At 37.0% G+C, this 25,655-nt stretch overlaps 1 protein-coding gene and 1 non-coding gene across 2 annotated transcripts in view; both read left to right on the forward strand.

Annotated features, from left to right (window-relative positions):
• The window catches only part of KLHL1 (kelch like family member 1), a 231,920-nt gene that overhangs the window by 51,057 nt on the left and 155,208 nt on the right, over positions 1-25,655 (forward strand). The gene's annotated exons all lie outside the window — the stretch shown is intronic.
• On the forward strand, positions 5,503-5,608 carry LOC123801183 (U6 spliceosomal RNA). The gene has a single exon (XR_006782141.1). It is a non-coding gene; the product is annotated as a U6 spliceosomal RNA (small nuclear RNA).

Raw genomic sequence — 25,655 nt, forward strand, 5'->3', positions numbered from 1 at the left:
ACAGGAAAAAAAAAAAAAAAAAAAAAAGAGAAGCCCTGAATGTTTCAATAGGCATAAAGAGGGGAGCAGGCTTTAGAAAGATGTTGAAGCTTTAGGGCATGTTAAGTCCCCCAGGCCTTCATATTTTGGAGCAAAATATAGATGTGATGGTTACCTGAGTAATTGGGGCAACTTGACTGTCCCTAAGATATAAGAAATAAGCTCCCCAAATATTACAATGATATTTCCATATCCAGATAAGGATTGCCTCCTTTCAACACCATTAAATTTCTTATTGCACCTCATTTTATACTGGTTTATTACTACTATACAAGATGGGAAAATAGATAAAAGTGACTTATAAACAAGCATTTTCCAAAGTTAAAACATAATGCCAATACAAATAAAAAATCAAGAGTAAAAATCTTGAGTCACACAAATATATACTGAGCACATGCCATATAATTTTTCTTATGAGTGAGAGTATCAGCAGGGTGGTAAACTAGTTTAAAGAGACCAAAGTCACTAAGAATAAGAATGCTGAAATAAACTTGCAAAGTTAAAGACAAAGCCAGTTAACGTCCTACTACAAGGCATTAAACTTTAAACATTATTGTTTCTCTTTTCCACAGGCAGAAATTATTGCAACTATCATTATTTTGCAAGTTAATATGTAATTTCACAGAGCTTAAGCTCTAATCAATAGAAACGGTAAATCAAACAAATGTATATTCTCCTAGAAAATTAAATAATTCTTCAATGGTGACTTTCATGTTCCAATATGACATTAAAATGATAGACACTCATCCATGTACCTTATTTACAAGTGTCACATAATATTTCTTAGTTACGTAGCAGAAAGGACAAGCAATTACAATTTCTTCATAATTTCACCAAAATAATAATAATAATTAGAACAGATTACTATAAGCCAGATAATATTCTCAGTATTATATATTAAGTATTTTAATCCTAACAATGTTATGAGATGGGTAGTATCTTTACAGTCAAAGAAACTGAGGCAAAGAAAGGTTAGTTAACTCACTGAACTGTACTCGTTCATGAGTATATGGAGCCAGAATTCAGATTAGGGGAACTAGCTTCAAAGTCTATAATTTTAACCATTGCTCTATATTGCCTCTCACTAGCTCTCCTTCTTATATCGTGATTCCTCTTCAACTTTTAGTGCCCAAAGAGCATCTCCCTTCCCATCAACACTTCCTAAAATCACCTCAAAGAGCAATATAATAGCGCTAACAATGATGATGATGCTTCTGTTCAAAAATGGGCATTTTAAAAAGTAATGTAAGTGAAAATAAAAGCATCTTAACAATGTAATTTTTTGATCTGTAGTTGACACTTAAAAATTTGAAGTTTTCCTATAATCACAATATCAACACAAGAATCCTAGCACCTGCCCTCCAAACAAGATCACCACCCCTAAGCAACTCCAAAGTAGAAATTCTTGAACCCCCTTTGCCCTACGGATTCAGTGTCCACTAAGGCATAGAAGAGCTATGGCCAAATTGACCAGTGATAGCACAGTTTGAAAATCCAGTTGCACTTTTCTGTCCCAGTTTTCTGCAGTGTTAGGCCCTAATGAATATTTTCTTCTTTAGAGTGCCTCTAACCTTGAATTTTGGGCCAGCCTTCATTACTGTTTTCCTTTCTCTCTTACCATTGACTGAACCTGACTTCTTCCCTTTTGCCTAGGGTTCACTACTCTGTTAAATCTCTCATCTGTTCTTACCTGAGATGTTGAATTAGCTTCTATTTCTTCTTCTCCCTACCTAACTCATTTTAAAATATTTTATAATGCAATATTTGAAATTCATTTGTAATGTTTTTGAATATTTTATTTGTAAATATTTATTCATTTTAAGCAGTTTATTTTATAAAATATGAAACTTAGAAGAATATATATTGATGTTATAAAGTATAATACTCAAAATAACTTTCCATGATTGTGATACCTAACTCAAAAAAATCACACTTCTTAAGTACACTTGTACCTGGGCACTCCATGAAATCCTTTCTACCTGTGGTTCCCTCAGTGGTAAACATTATTCTTTGAGGATAGTAAGAATTTTGTGTTTTAAATACATGTGTTCTTTGTAATGTATTCACTGCACATGTATGTATCTCTAAATACATATTGTTTAGTTGTGCTTGTTCTCGAGTTGTATTTTTTTTGTTTTGTTTTTTTAAGATTTTATTTACTTATTTGAGCAAGAGAGAGACAGAGAGCATGCGCAGGAGGAGGAGCAAAAGGGAGGGAGAAGCACACTCAGCTGAGCAGGGAGCCAGATGCAGGGCTCCATCCCAGGACCCTGAGATCATGACCTGAGTCCAAGGCAGACGCTTAACTGACTGAGCCACCCAGGTGTCCCATTGTTGAGCTTTATAAAAATTGTATTAAATTATAGTTTTCAGTGGAGTCAAAGTAGCATTTGATTATTTACTTTTCTTAAGTTAGATGGCTAATTTCCTTAAATCCAAATGTGATTAAACCTATTGGCAGCTAAACATTCTTCAGTGGCTTCCCAAGTAATAAGTATAAACTGTTAGCATACAGTGATTTCATAATCTGGTGCCTACCTACTTTTCCAGTCATGTTACCAGATTTCCCTGGACCTCTGCTACCCTTCCATACTCGATACTTACAGCTCCACACCATTCCGTGATATTTCAGCACTCTGTGTCCTTACACACTATTCTCCTTCTACCTAAGCCTTTTACTTTTCCTGCATTGGTTCTCAAAATTTCAATTTAATTTTCAACCCTAAAGTATAACTTAAGTTAAATGTTCCCTTACCTGTCGCCTAGCCTCCCTGAAAACTTTTACTATGCTTTCATGTAACCTTGTCTTTACATCAGTTGTAGAACTTATCACATTTTATGTGTATTATTTATTCCTAATCTCCATGAGACATTAGTTTCTTTAGAAGTTAGAAGCTACTGGTCTACCTCACCTACAACTTGAAAAAATATACTGTTTTGATTGAATGATTGGGCAAATGAATGAATAATAGACTAAGCTTATGAATAAAAAAGAGGGGAATAAAATCCCACACAATATTTGAGAAAAGGAAAGAATGGGAACAGGGTTAAGATTTAGAGGCTGTCTTCACACTGAGTTTGAAATGACCAAGTTTCATCAAACAGAGAAGACAGAACTTTAAGAGAGATCTGTTGCATGGATTCGGAATACTATGAAATAGTTTCAGAAATAATTATAAGCCTGGATTAATTCAACTATACCAACTCTCAGTCCATATACAATAACATTTATGTAGCAAATGCTTATTTGAAACACCTAAGACATTGCTGTACAGGACTGAGATCTGCTAAACAGAACCCAATTATTGCACTCATATTGATGGATGGGGATTATAGGATTATAGCTACATTCATAGATGTCCTATGAGACACATGCATTATAAATCATGTTGCCCACAATAGGAGTGACTTGACCTGCTGTGTAACTTTATCTTAGATTTCTAGTCGGGTGTTTGGTAATGTTTCTTTTTACTGAAGAAAGAGGTTTTTAATTTATTCCAAAGAAAATTATTGCAATGCGACCCTGCTTTAGTTCTTTCCTGGCTAAATTTTCTTAAGGAAAAGAAATATATGTCCCCTGTTATTTGGTCAGTAAAATCATTTACATTTCCACATAGAGAAGTCTCATTATCTGCCAAGTTGGTGCTGAAACAGCATGAGGCATTAATTGTTATGCAGAAGTAGACTTATGAATATGCTAAAACGGGATAGGGGTTAACATTTATGACTGCTAATGTATTTGTATATTTAATGTTCCTGTTTATTTCATGTACAACCTTTACTTTACGAGTGCATACAGAGAATTAATGTTTGTAAAGGGTTTGGTGTCAGAGATAATATGTGAACAAACAGCTAGGTTTGCTGACCTCTCTCTTTTTCTCCTAAGAACATTTGTGAATGGGGGCGCCTGGGTGGCACAGCGGTTAAGAGTCTGCCTTCGGCTCAGGGCGTGATCCTGGCGTTCTGGGATCGAGCCCCACATCAGGCTCCTCTGCTAGGAGCCTGCTTCTTCCTCTCCCACTCCCCCTGCTTGTGTTCCCTCTCTTGCTGGCTGTCTCTCTCTGTCAAATAAATAAATAAAATCTTTTAAAAAAAAAAAAAAAGAACATTTGTGAATGAAAAATTCAGTGAACAAGAATTTTTTTCATTCAGTGTTACTCTTTATTCCCTGATTATGTTTGGTATAAAGAGGCATATCTGTATACATCTCCATAAAATAAAGAGCTCAAGACAGTCATAAATTTATGTAAAATCTAATATTTTCTGAGAACATGTCAAAACAAACACAAATACCCAAGAAAACCCATTTACAGCTTACTATATCACTCATCAACTTAACTTTCTTAAATGTTTTCAACCAAAAGATATTTTTACATTAATTTTTTAGCCCCTTTTACTTTCTTATACATGTGAAGTAATATTGCCTAATCCTTCATGGTGACACTAATTTAGGAATGTCACTTTCTTTATACCATTTCATTGGGTTCTGCCTGAAAATCTGTTAAAATAAACTATAAACTACACATGGACTAATGTTTTATGTCTTTAAACATTTATTTACTTTCTTAATTTTCTGTTACAATGGGGTTAACCCAGGATTCACTTATTGTCTTCCAAAGTTCAGAGATAGACAAGCTCACATACATTTTACATGAATGGGAATTCTGGTAAAGACAGTAAGCACTGTTTTCATAACTCCTTTCACAAAACTCTCCAAAATGAATGGAAAAACACAGAATAAAGAAGAGAGTTCATCTGCATTTGAGCTAGTGAATTATAGTAACTCAATAATGTAAACTCTGAAGAAAAAAAGCTGCCAAATCAAGTAAAAATTAGGCCCAGTGTAAAAGGGGAGCACCAATTTGATACATATCTTCTTTAGTTTATATCATTATACCAGAAGGAGGATTGTGTGAGAAAGTGAATTCTACTTTGGGGATATGAAAGGACATGGCTAGACCATAAAAAAAATGAAGGCCCCCCATTTTTTTCCATCAGCTAAGTTAAAATAATGGAAGAAGCAGAACTGAAAGAAACATATTCAACCTTTTTTTTTTTTTTTTTTGGACCAATTTTAACCTAAACTTGAAGATGACACAGGGCCAAATAGAGAACAGAAATATCTGAGTACATTGTTTTGGACAGTGGGCTCCGAAGATTGCTTCAGGCTGCCCTGGTTTGCTCACCCAGACTAGGTTGAAGTCTCAGGACACTCTCCTGAACTTACTATTAGACCCTCCTGCAGAGCCGGCCTTGGCTGTGGGATTGGGGATCCCATCTATTTGTAGAGAAAATTGGTGTCACTAATGTACCCAGTATGCATTTTTCTACCGCCTGTCTTATTTATCTTTTCCACTCAAGCAACTTCACAGCTGAACAAGAAACCACAAATCAACAATCTAACCAACCGGTTTAAAGTCCATGGATAGAATTCAAACTATTCAGGTAAAAAAAGAGGAATCAGTGCTTGCTTGGACAGCACATATACTAAAATTGGAATAATACGGAGAAGATTAACATGGCCCCATGCAAGGATGACATGCAAATCTGTGAAGCGTTCCATATTAAAAACAAAAACAACAAAAAAAAAAGAAAAAGAGGAATCAGTTAAAGAAGATTGGCAGCATGTGTTCAGGACATGTTATCAGTCCAGATACCAGATACAAATGTTGCCATTCGATAGTAATTATCATCATCGTCATCATCATGATCATCTGTACCAACAGCACAAACCCTGCAAATAAATGAAAAGCATAAATATTGCATGTAAGATATGCAGATGCTTTGAAAGAATATTCTACTTAGTATAGAAAAAGGAGTAAAATTTCCAGAGCTCTTTTCACTTTTTTTTTTTTTCAGAGCTCATTTCATTGAGTGTAACCTTGAAGAATAGAATAGCCAAACCTCAGACACTTGCTACCCCTGGGGCAAAATGCCAACTTAGCCCATGGTAGTGCAAGACAAGTTTGGCCATTTCTTCCGATTTTATAGTTTAGACACATACTGCTAAGACACAGAAGTTGTATTTCCAAAAGTTCATAGAGGTACAAAATATTGCTCAGAATTGTAAATAGTTTGTATGATTATGGAGTATGTGAGAAATAATGTCGAGTTAAAAGCTGGAAAATTAGTGGACGATCATCTCGGAAGGGATTCTGTTATCATAATAAGTCACTTGAATATTTCTCCTACAATTGAACGGGGGACTTCGAAAGCTTTTAGGTATGAGAATTCTATGTCGTGTCTTACAGAGATGAGAGAGGGCACCCTAGAAGGGAGATTTGGAGGGAGGGCACCATAGAAGGGAGAATTGCTGTAGGCCACCACAATAATCTCTTCAGGAGATGGCTGCAGTTAGACTCTCAGGAAGGAGGATTTCTGAAATGTTACAGAGGCAGAAAGCACCGGATGAGATTAGACACTAAGTCCAGTTGAGCCTGACCTTTAATTACACTGTATTATTGTGGTCGACTCTAAACTATATTAGGTTTGTGGTTTCATGAAAGGAGTCCAGTTATCAAGAACATCTGCAATGAGCTGACGTAAAATGACTGTATAAAGATGTCTTTTTGTGAAGTGCTAGCAAAGCAAGAAAGGTAAATAAATAAACAAGACATTTATTTTGTTTCTTCCTATTGCCACATTCAATTTCATGGCCAGTCAAAAATAAACAGTGTATATAAAAGTCCATGCTGTATGAGACAAAATGCAAGTAGCATTTTGGGAGAAAATATTAAAAACATTTAATTAAAAAAGATTACTCTTAATAATATGAACCAGATTTACAAGTTATTTACTTTCTCCTAAAGGTTATCACAAATAAATCAACAAAATTTAAGTCTAATAACAGTCATTGGGAAGGTGAAGTAAAATACAGTATTTTGATCATTGTTGTTAAGAATGTAAATTCTGGAAGCGATTTGGCCATACTGATCAAAATAGCAAGTGTGGGGTGCCCCACAACAAATCAATCCCAATTTGAGGAATCAGTGCTATAGAAATACAAGTGTAAGTACAGATGTATAGACAATAAAGTCACTTCAGGTGTCTTAGTAAAGTAAATCACTGAAATGACTACCTAAACTAGCTATGAGCCTCACGCGTGAAGTAAAACATGCTGCCGCCACATGTGATAGACGGGTAATTTCCTGACATCAAGAGATATCTGCGATGTAATGTCATGCCAAAGGAAAAATAAAACAAAAACTTGGCAGAAAATGAAATAGAGCAGAAAAATGGTTTTGTGTGTGTATGTGTTTGTGTATATACATGTATTTGTATGCCTGACTGTAGGTGTGTGAGTGAATATATACTTACATAGAAAGAGGAGAGAACATGACAAAATTATACTCCAAACTTTGTAGTTCCTTTATGTTTGTTTTGAATCAGAGTGCCCCCATGTTGGGTGCATAAATATTTACAGTTGTTATATCTTCTTATTGCAATATCCCTTTTATTATTATATAATGTCCTTCTTTGTCTCTTGTTTTCAAGTCCATTTTGCCTGATAGAAGTATTACTACTCCCGCTTTCTTTTGACATCCATTTGCACGTTAGATGTTTCTCTATCCCCTCACCTCCAATCTACAGATGTCCTTAGGTCTAAGATGAGTCTTCTATAGGCAGCATATAGATGGGTCTTGGTGTTTTTTTTGTTTTGTTTTATTTTGTTTTGTTTTGTTTTTATCCATTCTGTCACCCTGTGTCTTTTGATTGGAGTATTTAGTTCACATACATTCAAAGTAGTTATTGCTAGATACGTCTTCATTGCCATTTTATTTCCTGTTTTGTGGTGGTTTCTGAAGACTTTCTCTGATGCTTTCTTGTCTTTCTCTCTTTTGTAATTTGCTGGCTTTCTTTAGAGATATATTTGGATTCCTTTCTCTTTACTTTTTGCATATCTATTAGGGGTTTTGATTTGCAGTTAGCATTAGGTTTGTATATAATATGTTCCGCATGTCGCAGTCTGTATTAAGTTTATGGTCACTTCAGTTTGAATCCATTCTTTATTCTTCTCCCCACATTTTAGGCATATGGTATCATATTTTTACATCCTTTTGTGAGTTCCTTGACTGATATTTTACAAATATATTCATATTTTCACAGCTTTGTGTTTCCTACCTTCATACTGTCACTTTTGGTCTTTCCTTTCCATTGAGTCCCCTTTAATATTTCTTGCAGGGCTGGTTTAGTGGTCATGAACTCCTTTAGTTTCTGTTTGTCTGGGAAACTCTTTATCTCTCCTTCTATTGCCGGACCAGATGGAGTATTTGACTGCAGATTTTTCCCATTCAGCAATTTGAATATATCACGCCACTCTCTTCAGACTTTGAAAGTTTCTGCTAAAAACCTCCTGATAGCCTTTTTTTTTGGGGGGGGGAGGTTCCCCATATATGTAACTGTCTTCTTTTGTCTCACTGCTTTTAAATTTTCTTTATCACTATATTTTGCCATTTTAATTATAACATGTCTTGGTGTGGATCTGCTTTTGTTGAGTTTTTTGGAGGTTCTCTGGGTCTCCTGGGTCTGGATATCTGTATCTTTCCCCAGTTTGGAGAAGTTTTCACCTGTTATCTCTTCAAATAAATTTTCTGCCCCCTTTTCTCTCTCTAGTTCATCCAGGACTCCTATAACACAAATGTTATTACATTTGATGGAGTCCCTGAGTTCCCTAAATCTATTCTCATTTTGCATAATTCTTTTTTCTCTTGTTTGTTCAGCTTGATTACTTTCCATTACTCTGTCTTCTAGGTCACTAATTTGTTCCTCTGCTTCTTCCAGCCTGCTATTCATTCCATCAGTCTTGTTTTTCATTTTGTTTATTGAGGCCTTTATCTCTGCTCTGTTATTCCTTATCTCTGTGTTAATGGTCTCACTCATGTCTTCCACTCTTATCTCAAGTCCAGTGAGGATCTTTATCATCATTACTTTAAATTTTCTATCAGGCATGCTACTTATATCTGTTTCACTTAAATCTCTGGCGATGGCTTTGTCCTGTTGTTTCATTTGGGACAAATTCTTCTATCTTCTCATTTTGTCTAAGTCTCTGTGCCTGCTTCTGTGTGTTAGGGAAGTCAGCTAAGTCTCCTGTTCTTGAGAGTAATGGCCCTATGAAAAAGAGGCCCTGTAGTGCCCTGAAGCATAGTGTCCCCTGTTCCCCAGAGCCTGGCACTTCAGGGAGTGTCTCCACTGTATGCTGTGTGTGCTCTGATATTGTGTTCTGGCCACTTTATCTTTCAGGCTAGTCATCGGCAGGCTCACTTTGCCTGTTGTGCGCAGTGTTTGGTCCCTTACCTGAATGTGGCATATTTTAACTCTGTGTGTTCTAGTCTGCTTATGAAATGAGACCTGTCACCACTACTGCCAGAACCGAGGCCTTATAAAACTCTGGTCAGAAGATGTGGCATGAGCAGAGATTTTGGCTGGTCCTCTGGTGGAGGGGACCAACCTTGCTAGGACTGAGGAACTCATAATTAGGAAGGGGAGTCCCTCCAGGGCATGGGGAGGTGGGGCTTGGTATAGGCAAGTTAGGTTCCTACAGGTGGTTCTGTGTTTATGCTAGGCAGCAGGGAAGGGAAATGGCACCTGCCAATTTCTTTGTTCCCAGAGGGGTCTCTCTTTGAATGCTGCCTCTCTGGGACATGTTTCAAGACAAGCAAATAACATCCCTACTATGTGCCCCAGGCTTCCTTTAGATATCAGTTTCCGTGCTGTATGCAGACCGTTTGCCCTGCCTCTATCCAGGAGCAGCCCCAATGCTTCTGGGCTCTACCAGAGCCAAGCGTGCTGACCTTTAGAGTTCCAGGCTTTAAGCCCCACTAGTTGCAAGAACTAATGAAATTTGGCTCCTCTTGCTTTCCAAGCCAACTGCTATGGGGATTTGTTTTTCCTATGAGCTCCCTGCTGTGTGCTAATTTAAATCTCACCCTTTTCCATGACCTAGGCTCCCTCCCCACCACAGCAGCTATTATCCATTTCTCTTGCAAACCACGTGTCTGCATTTCTTACCTTCTTCAATGTGGCCTCTTTTCTACCTTTAGTTGTAGAATTTGTTCTGCCTGTCTTCAAGTCAATTTCTGGGGTATTTTGTATGATTTGATAGTTATCTAGTTGTGCTGTGGGATGAGGTCCTCCTACTCCACCACCACATTCCCCTCTGAGAGATGTTTAATATATTTTTTAACTCAGTATGAAATTCTTTGTGGTATATTGGCCATTCACTATGTGGTTTGCAAACTGGAAATTTATGAAACACTGTTAAATTTTGGAGGCCAAGGTAGTCCAGTAAATATACTTTAAGAGCTTCTAGGCATCTTTGTTAGAGATGGTGAGGCAATGTTAAATATTACAATAATTTTCTAGGAGGAAAAGTTTTCAGTGCAGTGGGATTGCCCAGACTGTTTAGAGACCACAAAAGGAGGGGACTCTTCACTAAGAAACTTAAGAAAGATTTCACAGTTGATTTAATGCCTCATGTGAGGCTTGGGAAAAAGGAAAGAAAACAAAAGAAAAAAAAAAAAGAACAATAGCAATAGATAAAAAGAATATAGTCACATATTAATTAGTGATAATTTCTGGATTTAATACATTGTTTTTACTAGCTTTATAAAATGTCTTTCATAAACCCAGAGGGTTTTACAATGCAATTTTGTGTTTTATCTTCATTATGTAGTTGTATATTAAAATATAGAGACTTTAATGCCATTAAAAAATTCTAGAAATTATTTCCAAGACACACAATGTAATTCATGGAATGAATAGGAACATTTTTTATGATCTATATCATTGATATTTGATAGACTATTGGGAAAACATTTTGACAGTAATGGGAAAACATCTGGACTTCAAGATAAGTTTTTTTTTTTTTTTAACTCTCTCCAACAATAATGAGTGCAAAGTCTGAATATGTTCTGCTTTAATAATGATGTAGTTTTGCAGATATTTTGTGACCTTTCTTTTCTTTACTGGAGGTATTTGCTGTTTAACCTCCCTTATTTTGTAATTTTGAAAGAAAATTATTTGAAATAATATTATGTGAAATATTTTACAACTGGGTTATATTTTCACTCCAGAAACATTATTTATGTGGATGTAGATCCATTTTGAATAAATTCTGTGTGCATCTCACGGTGTGCTTATTCCGCACAAGTTCTGCCATAAATTAGAGGCAGTTAAGATTTCCTCTGGGCTAAAATATGACAAGTAAGCATCTAACTTGCAGTTTTATTCCTCCTTTCTTTTCCTTCTCTCTCTCTCTCTCTCTTTTGAACATCCAGTGAAATATTCCCCCTTCTAATATATCATTCTATTATATAGTTATAGAATATTACTTATATATGATGAAAGTAAATAATTAGTTGTCTTAATTTAGTTGAAGCCATACTTTGGAGCCAGGATTTACCTTAAGTAGAATGTGTAATTTTAGCTATATGTATCATGTAAATACATTAATATTTAAGATTATTTTAAGTGATATATATTTTTTAAGATTTTATGTATTTATTTGACAGAGAGAAACAGCAGCGAGAGAGGGAATACAAGCAGGGAGAGTGGGAGAGGAAGAAGCAGGCTCCCAGCAGAGCAGGGAGCCCACGCCGGGCTCGATCCCAGGACCCCTGCTCTTCACCCCTAGGGTTCTGTTTTGTTGTTTTTTTTTTTTCTCTTCTCTTACTAATTTATATTCACTCAGTATTTCCATGGCCTATGACTTCAATAATTATTCACAAACCACAACTCAAACTGAGACCTCACTTCTTTTTTTTTTTTTTTTTAAGATTTTATTTATTTATTTGTCAGAGAGAGAGAACACAAGCAGGAGGAGCAGCAGGCAGAGGAAGAAGCAGGCTGCCCACTGTGCAAGGAGCCTGATGCGGGACTCAATCCCAGGACCCTGGGATCATGACCTGAGCAGAAAGCAGATGCTTAACCGACTGAGCCACCCAGGCATCCCAAGACCTCACTTCTTATTCAGAAATCCCTTCAAAATTTTGCCCATCTCCGTTTTGCTTTATAGTCTATCCTGTATCCTGCGAATATAACCTTTTCTATGTAAAAAGCTGGGAATTCTGTGAATTGGTTTTCCATCCCCTGCAGTATAAAGCCCCAACTCCTTAAGCCCCTCAACATTCCTTAACAATCTCTATTTCATCAAATCTTCATCAGATCAGCATGTTTCTGGTTAATTCCAATTTTCCCCAGAGAATCTGTATTATCTACCTTGCAACTTTATTGCAACATTGTTAGTTGTCCACAATGAAAGATTGTCCATTTTCACTCATGACTTTCAGGTGTCTAGCCAAGCATTAATGTAAGTGGATCTACTACTCAGATTATTTGAAACTAAGAGTAAAATTTACATATAAACACAAAATATTTTTAGTATTTTATATGAATTAAATATTTCCAGGGATTTTTTTGAAGAATACAATTACCATGTAAATAGAAGAAATAATGTAAATATCTTCTGTCCAGAACATTTACCGTAGGTGTTTGCCATTTTGAGAACTTACAACACCAGTGTCAACACTTCTCATGGTATTTTAATTGTCAATATAGTGGACTTACTTGTAGTTTTGGGAGTCATCATGAATCTATGTAAAATGATACATTTATTTAATACTTCAAAAGGTCAAGTATTTTTTTAAAAAGAAGAGTAATCAGGTAAATATTAAAAATTGTGTTATTGATCTTTGCCCATAAATGTTAGCCATCAGGGGGCCTACACTGCCAACCAGTCAACTCTTTTATTTGTTTGTTCATTTGCTTAATGAGGCAAAGATTACATCAAAGCTTTATGAAGAAATATATGCTAGAGCTTGCCAAGATAATTTATACTTCTGAGATTTAAGGGAGAGTTTAAAAATCACTGGTAGTGAAGGCACCTGGGTGGCTCAGTCAGTTAAGCATCTGCCTTCAGCTCAGGTCATGATCCCAGGTTCCTGGGATCAAGCCCCACATCGGGCTCCATGCTGAGTGGGGAGCCTGCTTCTCCTTCACCCTCTGCCTGCTGCTCCCCCTGTTTGTACTGTCTCTCTCTGTGTCAAACAAATAATAAAATCTTTAAAAATAAATTTAAAAAATAAATAAAAATCATTGGTAGTATTATGAATGTGAAAATAAATCAGAACAATAAGCTCATTTCTTTTAGAATAGGACAGATGATTTCTCATAAGCTGTCATAAGCTCATTTCTTTTAGAATAGGACAGATGATTTTAAAATGTGGTAATATGGTAATATTCTTACCAATTGAGAAAGCTTGCTAATATAACCTAAAATCTAAATGAAGTGTTTATATTTTTTAGTCCATCACGAGTTATATTATTTTAGGTAGACTTGATAAGATGGAGCAAGATGTCCAAAGTATGTGTAACAACTACAATCAAATGAATTTTCATTAAAAATGAAGAAAGTATCATGTATGATAATCAGGAAGGAAATTTTACCTCTTTCATTAATTGAATTTCAGAACCAAAGAGAATGAATGAATAAGAACTAAACCATATTTCAAAGGGTTTTGTATCCAAGATAAAATAAAGTTGATAAAATTATAGTTTGAAGATTGTAATTTTTTCTCATTATTAAAAAAATACTAATTCCAGAAAATTTAGAAATTCTAAAACTAAGCAAAAAAATAAATAAATAAAAGCAAACTACTCAAAATATCACTATAAGATGATTACTTTTAAGCGTTTCATTTTAGCCATATTTTCCTGCATATTAATTTAATTAATTAAATTGATCATGCATTGATCAACTTGGTCGTGAAGGGGCAATAAAACCATGGATATTTTTCTCACAAATGTCCCTATCAATCTACTTTGTGAGTCCCCTATTCCTTTACCCACTGAATAAAAGAAAAAACAGGCACCATGGCTCTAAGCTAATAAAAGTTCCCCCAGGAATCTTGAGTCACAGAAATAGCCTCATTTCTGTAATTAAAATGTCCAGTCTTGTCAAATACTTATTAGGTGAGTCCTGTGGAACCTTGGTGACTGTTTAATAAAGTGGCAGTTCTCATCAGATGTTAAGAAGGAAAGAAAACACATAGTGTATTTACCTATTAAAAATTCACTGTGTGAGGCCAGTTTGCTGATCAAGATTCTTATGCCAGTTATTTTTGTTCTTTGGGAGATTTTGGTACCCAGGGTTTATCTGGGGGCATCAGTTAATTAGTGTGGCAATAATGTTAAATGATCCTCAGGGTTGCTGTGATAGTGTAAATTTGTAAAACTTTGACTTAACTTATTGCACTTTTCTACTCCCATTTATCAGGGATTATTTTGGCAAGGAGATAGCTAGCATTTGATTAAGGACATGGACTTTGCAAGGAGACTGCCTGGATTTTTTTGTTGTTGCTGTTAAAGATTTTGTATATTTGTTTGAGAGAGAGCAAGCTCAGGAGGAGAGCAGAGCAGGACGAGGGGCAGAGAGAGAGAATCTCAAGCAGACTCCTCATTGAGTGCTGAACCCCATGCAGAGCTCGATCCCATGACTGAGATCATGACCTGAATTGAAAGCAAAAGTTGGAGCTTTACTGACTGAGCTACCCGGGAGCCCCGGATTTTTAACATAAGCACTTTGGAAAACTGTTTAAGGCAAGAAATCTCATTGTGACTCACTTTTCTTACCTATTAAAGGGAGTAATCATACTATCCACCTCACCAAGTTGAGTATTAAATAATATATTCAATATCTTAAAAATATAAAGTATGACATCCCAAGTTCATCATAGTTGCAACCATCACAAATGACATAGAGTTAATCGGCCGGAATTTGAGACTTTTGTATGGGCTAGGCTTTACCATAACATAACTTTAACAGAAAGTCCTGTTACAGAGTAAGTCAATAAATGCTTTTAAATAAGTGATAGAGAGAAATCCCCTTATTCAATTTTCAATATTAATAACTACAAATGATATCTAACCAGTTCCAGCATTTGGCCAATTTAGAACATAAACCGAAGAAAGATCACCCCCCAAGTTACAGTGCGTGGTGCTCTCCTTCACAGGCGACTTTAAAAACCAAGTTAAAAATTAAAGGATAGTGATTAAAATTTATGAAAATCAAACAGCACTGCCATATTATCAGCGCTGTTATGACAAATAAGCACATGATCTGCACACCACACTTGAAAAATCAATCTTTAGATTATATTCACGTTCTGTGGCATTAGGCAAGATCATTGCTTGGAGACTTCTGATGAACATTATACAAACTTGAAACTGAACCAACCCAGAGAACTGTTTTTATGTGTTTTATGTGGTTTAGAGGTAGGGAACAAATTGAATTGGCTCAACATAGGAAGAATGTAAGAAAAATAATTTTAATTGTTCTTTCAATTTCTTTTTCTGGATAACCATGAGATAGTCAGTTTTCTTTTTTCTAGTTATTTTAGTAAGACATCCCATTATTGCAGAAACTGTACAACAGCTATGGGAGCTATCATAGAGAACAGATTAATTATAAACTATTGGTGGTAAATCTTCCCCCCAAATTAAAGAAGTTGCATTATGATAATTGATACAAATCCAAAATAGTTCAGCAGCATTTTATTGAAGCCATACTGAGAGACAACATGACTTAGTGATTAAGCGAATCCTGGATCCAGAATGAAAACCCTGTGAAGCCTTTCTCAACCACAAGCTGTGTAAATTTAGAATATTTTACTCTCTGTGCTTGACTGTCCCCAAAAGGCAAGCATGGATGGCCAAAGAGGTTTCTACTTTATAGAGCCATCGTGAGAATAATCTGTGTAAACTGTGAGTTACTTAATTCTCATATGGAGTTCTGTCCTCATATGGTACCAGGACCAATAGGAATAAGATGCATGGAAAATGATCTGAATTCAGTTTAGAGATTTTTGTAATAGTCAGTGTCAGTTCCTTCAACTGGTAGAAAGTTCCTTTTGATGGGAGGGATGAGGAATGTTGGAGACTTATCAGGATATCAAAGAAAGGTTTACACAATAGGAATCTAGCTGAAATACATGTACATTTCTTCTAATATTCAGATTCTATTATTTTCAAGGTGAGAATCTTCATAATGATCATTTCAACTCTACCTAATAATACCCTGGTTCAGACTCATAAAATTTAAATGAGATAACTTTTTAAGGGATTCTTCTACTTTGATATTTCTCAAATTCAGCCAAGTTTCAACCTCTAACCTTATGAATTTTTCTCATGATATAATGCATATAAAATTATTTTCATAAATCTTCTATAGTCTTTTTTTTAGTCTTCACCTTAAAAATAAAAAATCTCTGTTTTACATGTCAATATAAAACCATATAGTGGTTACAGTTCTTTCATAAAGACTAAACAAAGCATGGCATTTCCTGATGATTTCCAGCATGTCTCTTTAAATATATAAGGCATACAGTAAGCATCCTATTTTTTTCAAGTTTTTTTAAAATTCCGGTTAGTTTTTTAAAGTTAGTTTTTAAAGTTCCAGTTAGTATAGAGTGCAATATTAGTTTCAGGAGTACAATATAGTGATTCAGCACTTCCATACATCACTGGTGCTCATTCAGAAAGTAGTAAGCATTCCTTTAAATATGCATGAAAAATTTAAGAAATAGTATCATGATCCTTGATACAAGCCCACCAGCATTCAGTTGAATATTTTAATCTGTATTTTCTTTAATGCTGTGTTTCTTGGATTATAGGTGCTCATTCCATTTTATTTCTCTGTTGGTCAGTGTACTTTGCATTTTTATTTACTCTCCATCCTTTGGAATTCTACAGGTGTCTAGAAATAAAATCTCAGAACTAACATCCAAAGATTCATTTTAATTAATTAATTTATTTATTTATGTATTTATTTTTAAAGATTTTATTTCTTTATTAGAGAGAGAAAGAGAGAGAGAGTGCACAATCGGAGGTAGGGAGAGGGACAAGCAGACTCGGCACTGAGTGCGGAACCCTCCGTGGGCCCGATCCCACAACCCCAAGACCACGGCCCTAGTCCAAATCAAGAGCCAATGTGCAACCAACTGAGCCACCCAGGCGCTCCCAAGATTCATTTTACAATATTGACAAGTTTGTTTTTTGAAGTTTTGGTTAAAATGATCACTATCACTCTTATATGAAACTTTTTTTTTTTTAATGATCTCATTTGCTTCTGTTTTCTCCTTACCCTGATTTGAGGTCTCTTCTTAGAATCGTGTTCAGTTTCCCCTCAGCAGGCTCCTCCCTCTACTTTGCAAGAGGATCGAACAAGTATTTATTCTAAAAAATAAATAAATAAATAAAATACACGTTAAACACCTCAGGTGTTCCAGGTTTGAGATAATTATCAAGGATTTAGTCAAGTAGATGGGTCTTACCTTTAAAAAAAACAATGTAGACTGTAAAACCAGAGTATTGAATTCTCTCTAACACTGTAGTTCTCTCCAAATAGTGTTCTGCTTCTGCTAGCACTAAATTCAGTATTAGGCCTTTAAATTCTTACCATGAAGCTTCTACACCCACCACTTGGCTGGAAAGTGCTCTTTAAGGACACTAACTGCAAATCTATGGATTTGTTCTGTTTTCTTTCTTTTTTTAAAGATTTTATTTATTTATTTGAGATAGAGCGAGAGAAAGCATGAGCAGGGGGAGGGGCAGAGGCAGAGGGAGAAGCAAGCTCTCTGCTGAGCAGGGAGCCGAATGCCGGGCTTGATCCCAGGACCCCAAGATCATGACCTGAGCTGAAAACAGACACTTAACCAACTGAGCCACCCAGGGATTTAAACGAGGTAAGGAGAGAGGCTAATCCCAGGTTTGTTCTGTTTTCATTCTCCTTCAACTTTCAATATTTTTCAGTGTATTGATTCAACTGTCCTTAAAATTTTCTTTTGCTTGTTTTGTTTCATGAATATCTCCTTTTCTTCCCTTTTCCTTAAATCAGGCATGTTTCCCAACTATAAAAGGTCTTCGACTGTCTACCAATTGTAATGACTCCAGGTCCTGCCTGTCCAAAACTTACCTTTTCATGAACTTCTATTTCTAGCTTCCTGCTAAATAGTTCCCATATATTATACCTTATTACTTCAAAAGCAACGAGTCTTATAAAATCCCTTTGTACTTTAATAGATGTTAAGTCTTTCTTGAACACCTTCATTTCTGCCAAAAGTATCATTGATGTATTTGGCAACCAGACTGCAGATTGATGTCCAAATTTAGGCTGGCAGTCAGCTTCTTACACCTAATTCCACTCTGCTCACTCTACCCTGTTTTCTTTCACTCTCCCCAAAAATGCCATCTGTTTATCCTTGACAAGGATTGTCATTGTCCCCCAAGTATATCATACACTTTTCTGCCTTTCAGATTTTCTGTAACTTTTCTATAACTATTCATTATATGTTTAATTTATTAGCCAACTCATTCATGGAAATTTATCTACCTACCCTAGTCCTTGATAATATAATTTCATCCCAAACAAAGTTAAGTACAAAGGGGAATAGTTTAAAGATACCTGATTCTAGTTTTAAACTAACCACTAATCTAGGTATGTATCCTTGGATAAGCCTCCTAATCTCTATGAGCCTCATTACTTATGCACAGAAAGAAGACCAAGTAAGATAATATGAGTAAAGTGCCTGTCACAGTAAAATAAATATTAGGTACGTTAATATTATTTATATTACCCCTGACATTTTTCAAATGGTGCATTTTTTCATTTATTTCTGTTTTCACAATTAGGCATTAACATACGAGACCAAAAACATCATAATATAAAATAACTTAATCAGTTCCCATATATAATAATACTCTAAATGTTATTTCCATTCTAGTCACCTGTTTGCATACACAGTGTCTTGTAACAGCACTGTAGCTGGTCTTGCTTACTTCTTGATGGCTGACTTAAGGCCCTTGATCTGTAACAGAACTAATTTACTTTCTTTGAGATTTGCAGATCACTGGCCTTGGGGAATAAAGGACCAGAATGTTCCCAGCCCATGGAAGCCAGCAAGTCTGTTCAAAGCCCCCTTAGCTTTCTGATTAGCCCAGCAATCTTTTAGCAAAATGTTTTTCTTTTTAAGGTTACACAAATGACTCTGCTGACCTCCCTTTGTGCATCTGTAGAGCTTGCCCCCCTTTGAAAAAAGAACAGTGTTCTCTTGCACAACCTGGTACCAAGGAACCAGATCTTCTTGCACAACCCTCCCCCATCCCCACCCCAGGCACCAAGGAACTAGAAGTTCTTACACAACTTCCAAGCACGGAAATAACCTTGTAGCTGATATCATTGGGTCTGCACTTAATCAAGAAATGTCACAGACCACTGCACTCCTTTACCTGATTAAACGCCTTTAAAAATCTCTGGGCCAAGCAAAAACCTGGGAGTTGGCCTTTGGACAAGAACCCACCTTCTCCCCAGGTGGCCAGCCTCCTGAATAAAGCTCATATTCCTTTCCAATCAAAACCTGTCTCTTGAGTATTGGCCTTTCTAGCAATGGGCAGCTAAACTTGGGTTTTGGTAACAGTCTGACAAACGTAAACATTCTGTGAGTTTCTGGTTTGTGTTTATGGTGATATTCAGATTACTGCTTAATTACTTCATTTCAAAGACGAAAGATCTTTGTTTTCCCTAGAAAACAGAATCCAGTACAAAACTAATGGGTCAAGATTTTATTGGGATATACAACCTAAGTTTTGCAAAATTGAGGAGAAAAGGGAAAGTAGGCTAGGAAGGAGGGACAGCAAATATCAGTACATTTGTGAGCTGTTCACAGATTTAACAGCCAAACACAATTGGTAGTTTAGTAATGAGAAATGTCTTCCAACCGGACCATGTGGAACCCCACTGTGGCTCAGATCTGTCCATCAAGGGGATAAATGGGGAAAAAATTATCTGCCAACACATCTTCTGTTTTCAGAACTCAAAATCTGTATCATTGTGCATTTTCTCTCTCCCTCTCTCTCTCTCTCTCTCTCTCTCTCTCTCTCTCTCTCCCTTCAAAATTGTGTTAACCAGCTCTGCTTAGCCAGTCAGTAATCCCACACTCTGGTTCAGTGAAACTCTTACTGTGTCTACTCAGGGAGCAAAAGTGCCCCCTCCACTAGGACCCAGGATCTCTTGCCTAACAAATCCTAAAGTTGTAGAGAAGTAAAACACACATTCACAAGTGAGATGCTGGGAGTAACAGTGAGAGAGGCTAATCCCAAATCTTTTTTTATCCTCCTAACCCATGAATTCGAACAACTGGGGATGCAGAAATAAATAACAGCATTGATTTAGTGCATATACTGTATCTTGGAGTACCATGCCCCAACCATGCCCCAAAGCTGGTGCTTTATCCGAGCCTTGGACATGCTGTTCTATCATTCTTCATGCCAGATGTTTATGGGGGATATGGGAAGACCAATGAATCGCATGTTCAGGAGCCCATCATTGTATCGCCTTTGCCATAAAATCGGTTCCTTTTTCTGAGGAAACTTTGTCAGTCATAATTTTGTCAGTCATACTGTATAATGGGTCAGGAATTCTCCAGGACATTGGATGGTGCTGAGAAGCCAAAGATGTAAGCCTATGTCCAGAGTATGTATCAATTCCAGAAAATAGGAATGTCTGCTTCCTGCAGTGTAGAAGTGGCTCTATAATCCACTTTTCCACTGGCTAGCTTTTCTTCTCCAAAAAATTGTGCCATATTAGGAATTAGCAATGATATAACTAGATCAGCTTTGTTGACAGGGAGCTCATATTTTCAGACCTGTGTGTAATTTCTATCTTTGCTCTCATGGTCATCTTTTTATGGGCCCATTGTAACACTGAGACAGCTAAGTTATACTGTGTACCTGAATATTGAGCGCCTCCTCTCTAATGGATGCTGCCTGCTGAGCATTCAAGAAAGATTCTTACTTTATAATCACTCTAGGGGTTTTACTAATACAAGATTACTCCACCTCTCTTTGCCACTGATTTTTCCCTTTCAGGCTTCTCACCAGCCAGTCAGGCTACTTGCCAGTGCTTAGAAGTCCATGTATGACTTAGACCATCTCTCTTTCTTCATACAAATGTGGCAGCTAAGTATACTGTCCACAGCTTTGCCTGTGAAAAGACTTCCTTTCATCGCTGTCCTGGCTAGCACAGGTATCCCATGCCAACCCTTTTCCAAGCTAGGACTGAATTCTTTTCTTCTCAATAAATGCACTGTAAGGAACCCCTGGGCCATATGTACGAGTGAGGAATAGGTAGGCACTTATTAGTGCCTTTTGGACCTCCTCGAGCCTGGTTTAAGTGCAATGCTTCCACTGTAAAATTGCACTCTGCAACTTTGGAAGTTGGAACCATGATTTTATCACTGAGACTTGATAGACTCTCTTCACGTATTCTTATCCACCAGGGCTATATCCAGAACTAACTGAATGTCTGGTCAGATGGTACAAACGGAGGGAAGCTTACACAGTAACTGGGACTTGCATACTCTAGCCCCATTAGAAACCGATAGCCAACCAACATATAGTTTTGAATCACATTCCCATGTGCTTTAAAACATTTAGAGGAACCTAATACGTGTTGTGACTCATTTTTACTGGTTAGATATATGAAGGATAATGACTTGCTACGTAGAGAAGTTTTCCTGCTGTACTCCAGACTATAAGATTATTGAAAAGCCCACAGATGCAGCAGACCCTTGAAAACTCATGAGATTTAGCCCTTGCCTTTTGGCATACATGAGTCTTTGTAGGTTATCCAAAATATTTGCCATTTCCTAGTCACTGAATCCAATTAGTATGATGATATCATCAACGGGGTGGCTACCTGTGATGCTCTGTGGAATGTCAGGACAGTCAAGGTCTCCGTAGACCCTACTATGACAGAAAACAGTTATAACAAGAGTTCTGTGATTATAAGAATTTACCGCCACCTGGTGTGAAGGGAAACTTCTTTTGTTCTTTCCTGATAATGAGAATTGAGAAGAAAGCATTTCTCTAGTCAGTAGCTGGATAATAATGCCCCTGGGCAATTAGGAGTGTCCTCCTATACCTGGGAGCATGACCTCGGCCTGGCTCCATGCCTGAGGGGATGCACTCTTCCTCTTTCCAATCCTTCCCGAGTTTGGCTTGTGTTTATTTCTTCTGGCCAACTCTAGACACTCTTCAGAGATGAGTCACAAAGTACAAATGTTGTAATTTCAGTGATTCTGCATATGACTTCAATTCTCCGCTCTTGGCATTTAAAACTAGCATTGTACAATATAAAGATGGATAGTAAAATTCATGCTAGTAGTTTAAAATTTTAATTTTTCTTTTTTTAAATTTTTTTAATTATATTATGTTAGTTTAATTTTTCTTTATTTAGAATGAAGTTAAGTAGCAAATAAAAAGTACCAAAGACAGATAAAAAGTGAGACGGTGGAAGAAAAGAAGAGCTTTGTATGTCCCTTTAATAGCATGTCTGAATGCTTCTTGAAGAAGAGGCTCTGCGTTCACTTCGCCTTGTGCCGCACACATCATGCGGCCAGGCCTGCCTCCAGGAGATTCTGATAGATTCAAAAACTGGAGAACCACTGTTCTAACACATCAGGGAATTAATGAGAGAGCTCTGCCAGCTGTTAGTGTATCTTAATTACACACTTATATCTCAGAAGATAATCACAGAGAAGGTCTATAGAATCATTGTGCCCACACTGAGACAAAACTTCATTTTCATGCAGCTTCTATAAGCCCCACTATACCCAAAAAGCCATTATGGCATTTCAATGTCGCCACAAACCTCTTATCAAACAGTCCTCAAAGGTATCCAGTTTCCCTTTGTCAGTGCTCCTCTGTCCTAGCAAAGGCTGCAGATCCACTGGGGGAAGGATCAGAGGGAAATTTACTGTATATGCTTGTGGTGGTATAGTTCTCAAGGGCTCTCATTCTCCCCCTTAAGTGAGTAGAATCTGAATCTGTGAACCTATATTGATCTAGAAATTGTATGGACTAGAATTTGTCATTTCAGTAGCTAATATCTACTACCTTATCCCCAGTTATCAAGTTTTCTTCCTCTTCAGAGGAAGCAATACCCTGAGGAAAAGCCCATCAGTCTCACCCCAACATACTTGGAGATCAATTCCATAGATTCTCAGGGATCTAGGAAGTCTATATGACATGTAGGCCTCCCTGCTCTTTATTTTTGTTATACGCATCTTGCTTCTGATGCTTAACTGCTGCCATCTAGACTCTTCCATTTTGGAATATCAATATTTCCAGTGACATTAAACTCCAGGATGATGACAGCCCCTCCCACTTCTAACCCCAGCCTTTCTTAACATTATCACAGCATCATTTTTTGGACCCTTCCAAGAAGCATAAAATGAAGGGATTTTCAGTTCTTTTACATAATCCATTTCAATATATCCACCTCCTGCTGACTTCTGTTGTCTTCCTCAAGAATATGCTCATAAAGTTCTAGCTTCTCCAGCTCATTTGCAGTGGGGCATAATCACCGACAGATGCCAGGGCAGCATCCACATTCACTATTAAAATCAACTCTTAGCAAGTATTCTGAATCCCAGCTAATGAGTGAGTGGCCAACATAAATACATTGTCTTCATTCCTACATTTCTCCACCCTGGTCTCATACTCTCAAGATCAATCCCAACACATATTCCTTCCTGCTTTTTTCCTACCCTTAATCAGATGCTGAAATTGCTTTCCTGCGAATGTTATTAGTTTTTCCTCCAGCAGAGTTTTTGCTTCTCCTCCCAAACAGTACTGAGACTTGACTCTGGTATCTAACCTGGAGGCAACGATAGTTGGTGAAGAAAGGAACTGAGGTAAACCAAACATCTTTGGTGTTATTGCTTTTTGTTTATGTTTAATATGTTTGTGTGTGTGTGTGTGTGTGTGTGTGTGTGTGTGTGTGTGTGTGTATAGCAAGGGAGAAGGGACTATTCTGCAATCTAGAAGAGAAGGGTTTGGAAAAATTAGGGGTTCAGGATTTTCAGACTTGCCTCTCCTTATACCTACCCTGATTGAAACGGTCTCCTTCTTTCCCTGTCACTTTGTGCTTTGTTTTATAGTCAGTCCCGTATTACTCTGAATTTTAGTGGAATCCCATAAAAATTACTAGAAGATCTGTGATAATACTTCAACTAAAAGCATTACACATAGCTACAAACTTGTAATATGGCCAATCATGTTGCATATATTTTTAAATTTGTGATTAACAGTAAAGTTACAGTAAAGATTTAAATTTACCATTGTGTATTAAGAGCTTTAGGGCAGGCATATTAAGTGGATAAAATCATGTGGCCTTTTATCTAAAAGTGCCATAGAAAACTAACTTTTTATATAAATTTTATTACATATATAATTTTAACAAGATATTTTTTATTTTTTTATTTTTCAGATTTTATTTATTTATTTTTCAGAGAGAGAGCGCACAAGCAGGGGGAGCGGCAGGCAGAGGGAGAAGCAGGCTCCCTGCTGAGCAAGGAACCTGATGCGGGACTTGATCCTAGGGCCCTGGGATCATGACCTGAGCTGAAGGCAGATGCTTAACAGACTGAGCCACCCAGGCACCCTTAACAAGACATTTTAACTTAGTCTTTGTTGAAGAAGGGCAAGCAGGATCTTGTGGGATCATGTGTGGAGAACTTAACACTACCATAAGGCCCTGCCTGATACACTCCCACCAGCCCCCCTGCTTCATTTTCCCCTCCCCCCACCTTAAGATATTATTAAAAGACCTATTATATGAGCAGTCATAGGATTAAGAGTTGTATTTAAGGCTGGTGTCCTACTGCATGGCAGCTGGAGGGAATCAAAACAAAATAAAGACATTGAATAATAAGTAAAAAATATTGGATTTGTGGGAAACTTATATACCCAATATCGAGCAACCAGATGTCAAAGTGTTCAGTTAGGACAATGGACCAAACTGAAATCAACAATTGAGCCTTTATTCATTTACTCTGAAAGATGTCCCACGCCCGTTAGGATCTATTCTAGACAGCCAGAGCCCTTCCGTCTAGGCTTTGTAATGGACTATTTTACTTTATTAGTTTCATTGACCCATATACAACAAGAGGCATTACCAAAACACAATAGGATGAGGATGAGTGTAGGGAGGAAAAGGTTGCTACCTTAATGGGAAAAACAAAAAAACAAAAAACAACCTTAATGGTGGATGTGCACCTTGTTCCAGATGTTCTGGTTACTCCTGTCTCTAACAGGAGTTTGTGGACTTGTAGAGAGACATTTCACTACTGTTATGCTAGATTTCAGTTTGCAGCAATGCTTTGAGTCCAGATTAATAAGGTTGGGGCATTTGAGATTCCAGAAAGATCCATAAAGAAATGTCCACTTGTTGTATATAGTGGCAAAACAATCAGATATTCATCTGTAGGATCAAGATGTATGTGATCTACTCAATAGCCGCTCAAATTCAGAGCAGTGGCAACTGCCTGGAACAGGTGTCTCTATGAAGTCATGGAGGAGGAAGTCACATGGGGTACCCATAGGAGAGAAAGAAGAGAAATAAGACCCTCCTCACTTCCATTGAGGGAATCCTCCACATCAACAGCAACATGGACAGTCTGTCCTGGACTGTGGGCAAGAATAATGCACTTGATCCAAACCCAGAGGTGGTCAACCCAAGTCTTCTGGCTAAGATCTTCTTGTGGGCCAGGAAAAAAAAAATC

The sequence above is a fragment of the Ursus americanus genome, chromosome 10 (assembly GCF_024610735.1).
Source record: "Ursus americanus isolate L20-20 chromosome 10, mUrsAme1.1.p, whole genome shotgun sequence".
Lineage (NCBI taxonomy): Eukaryota > Metazoa > Chordata > Mammalia > Carnivora > Ursidae > Ursus > Ursus americanus.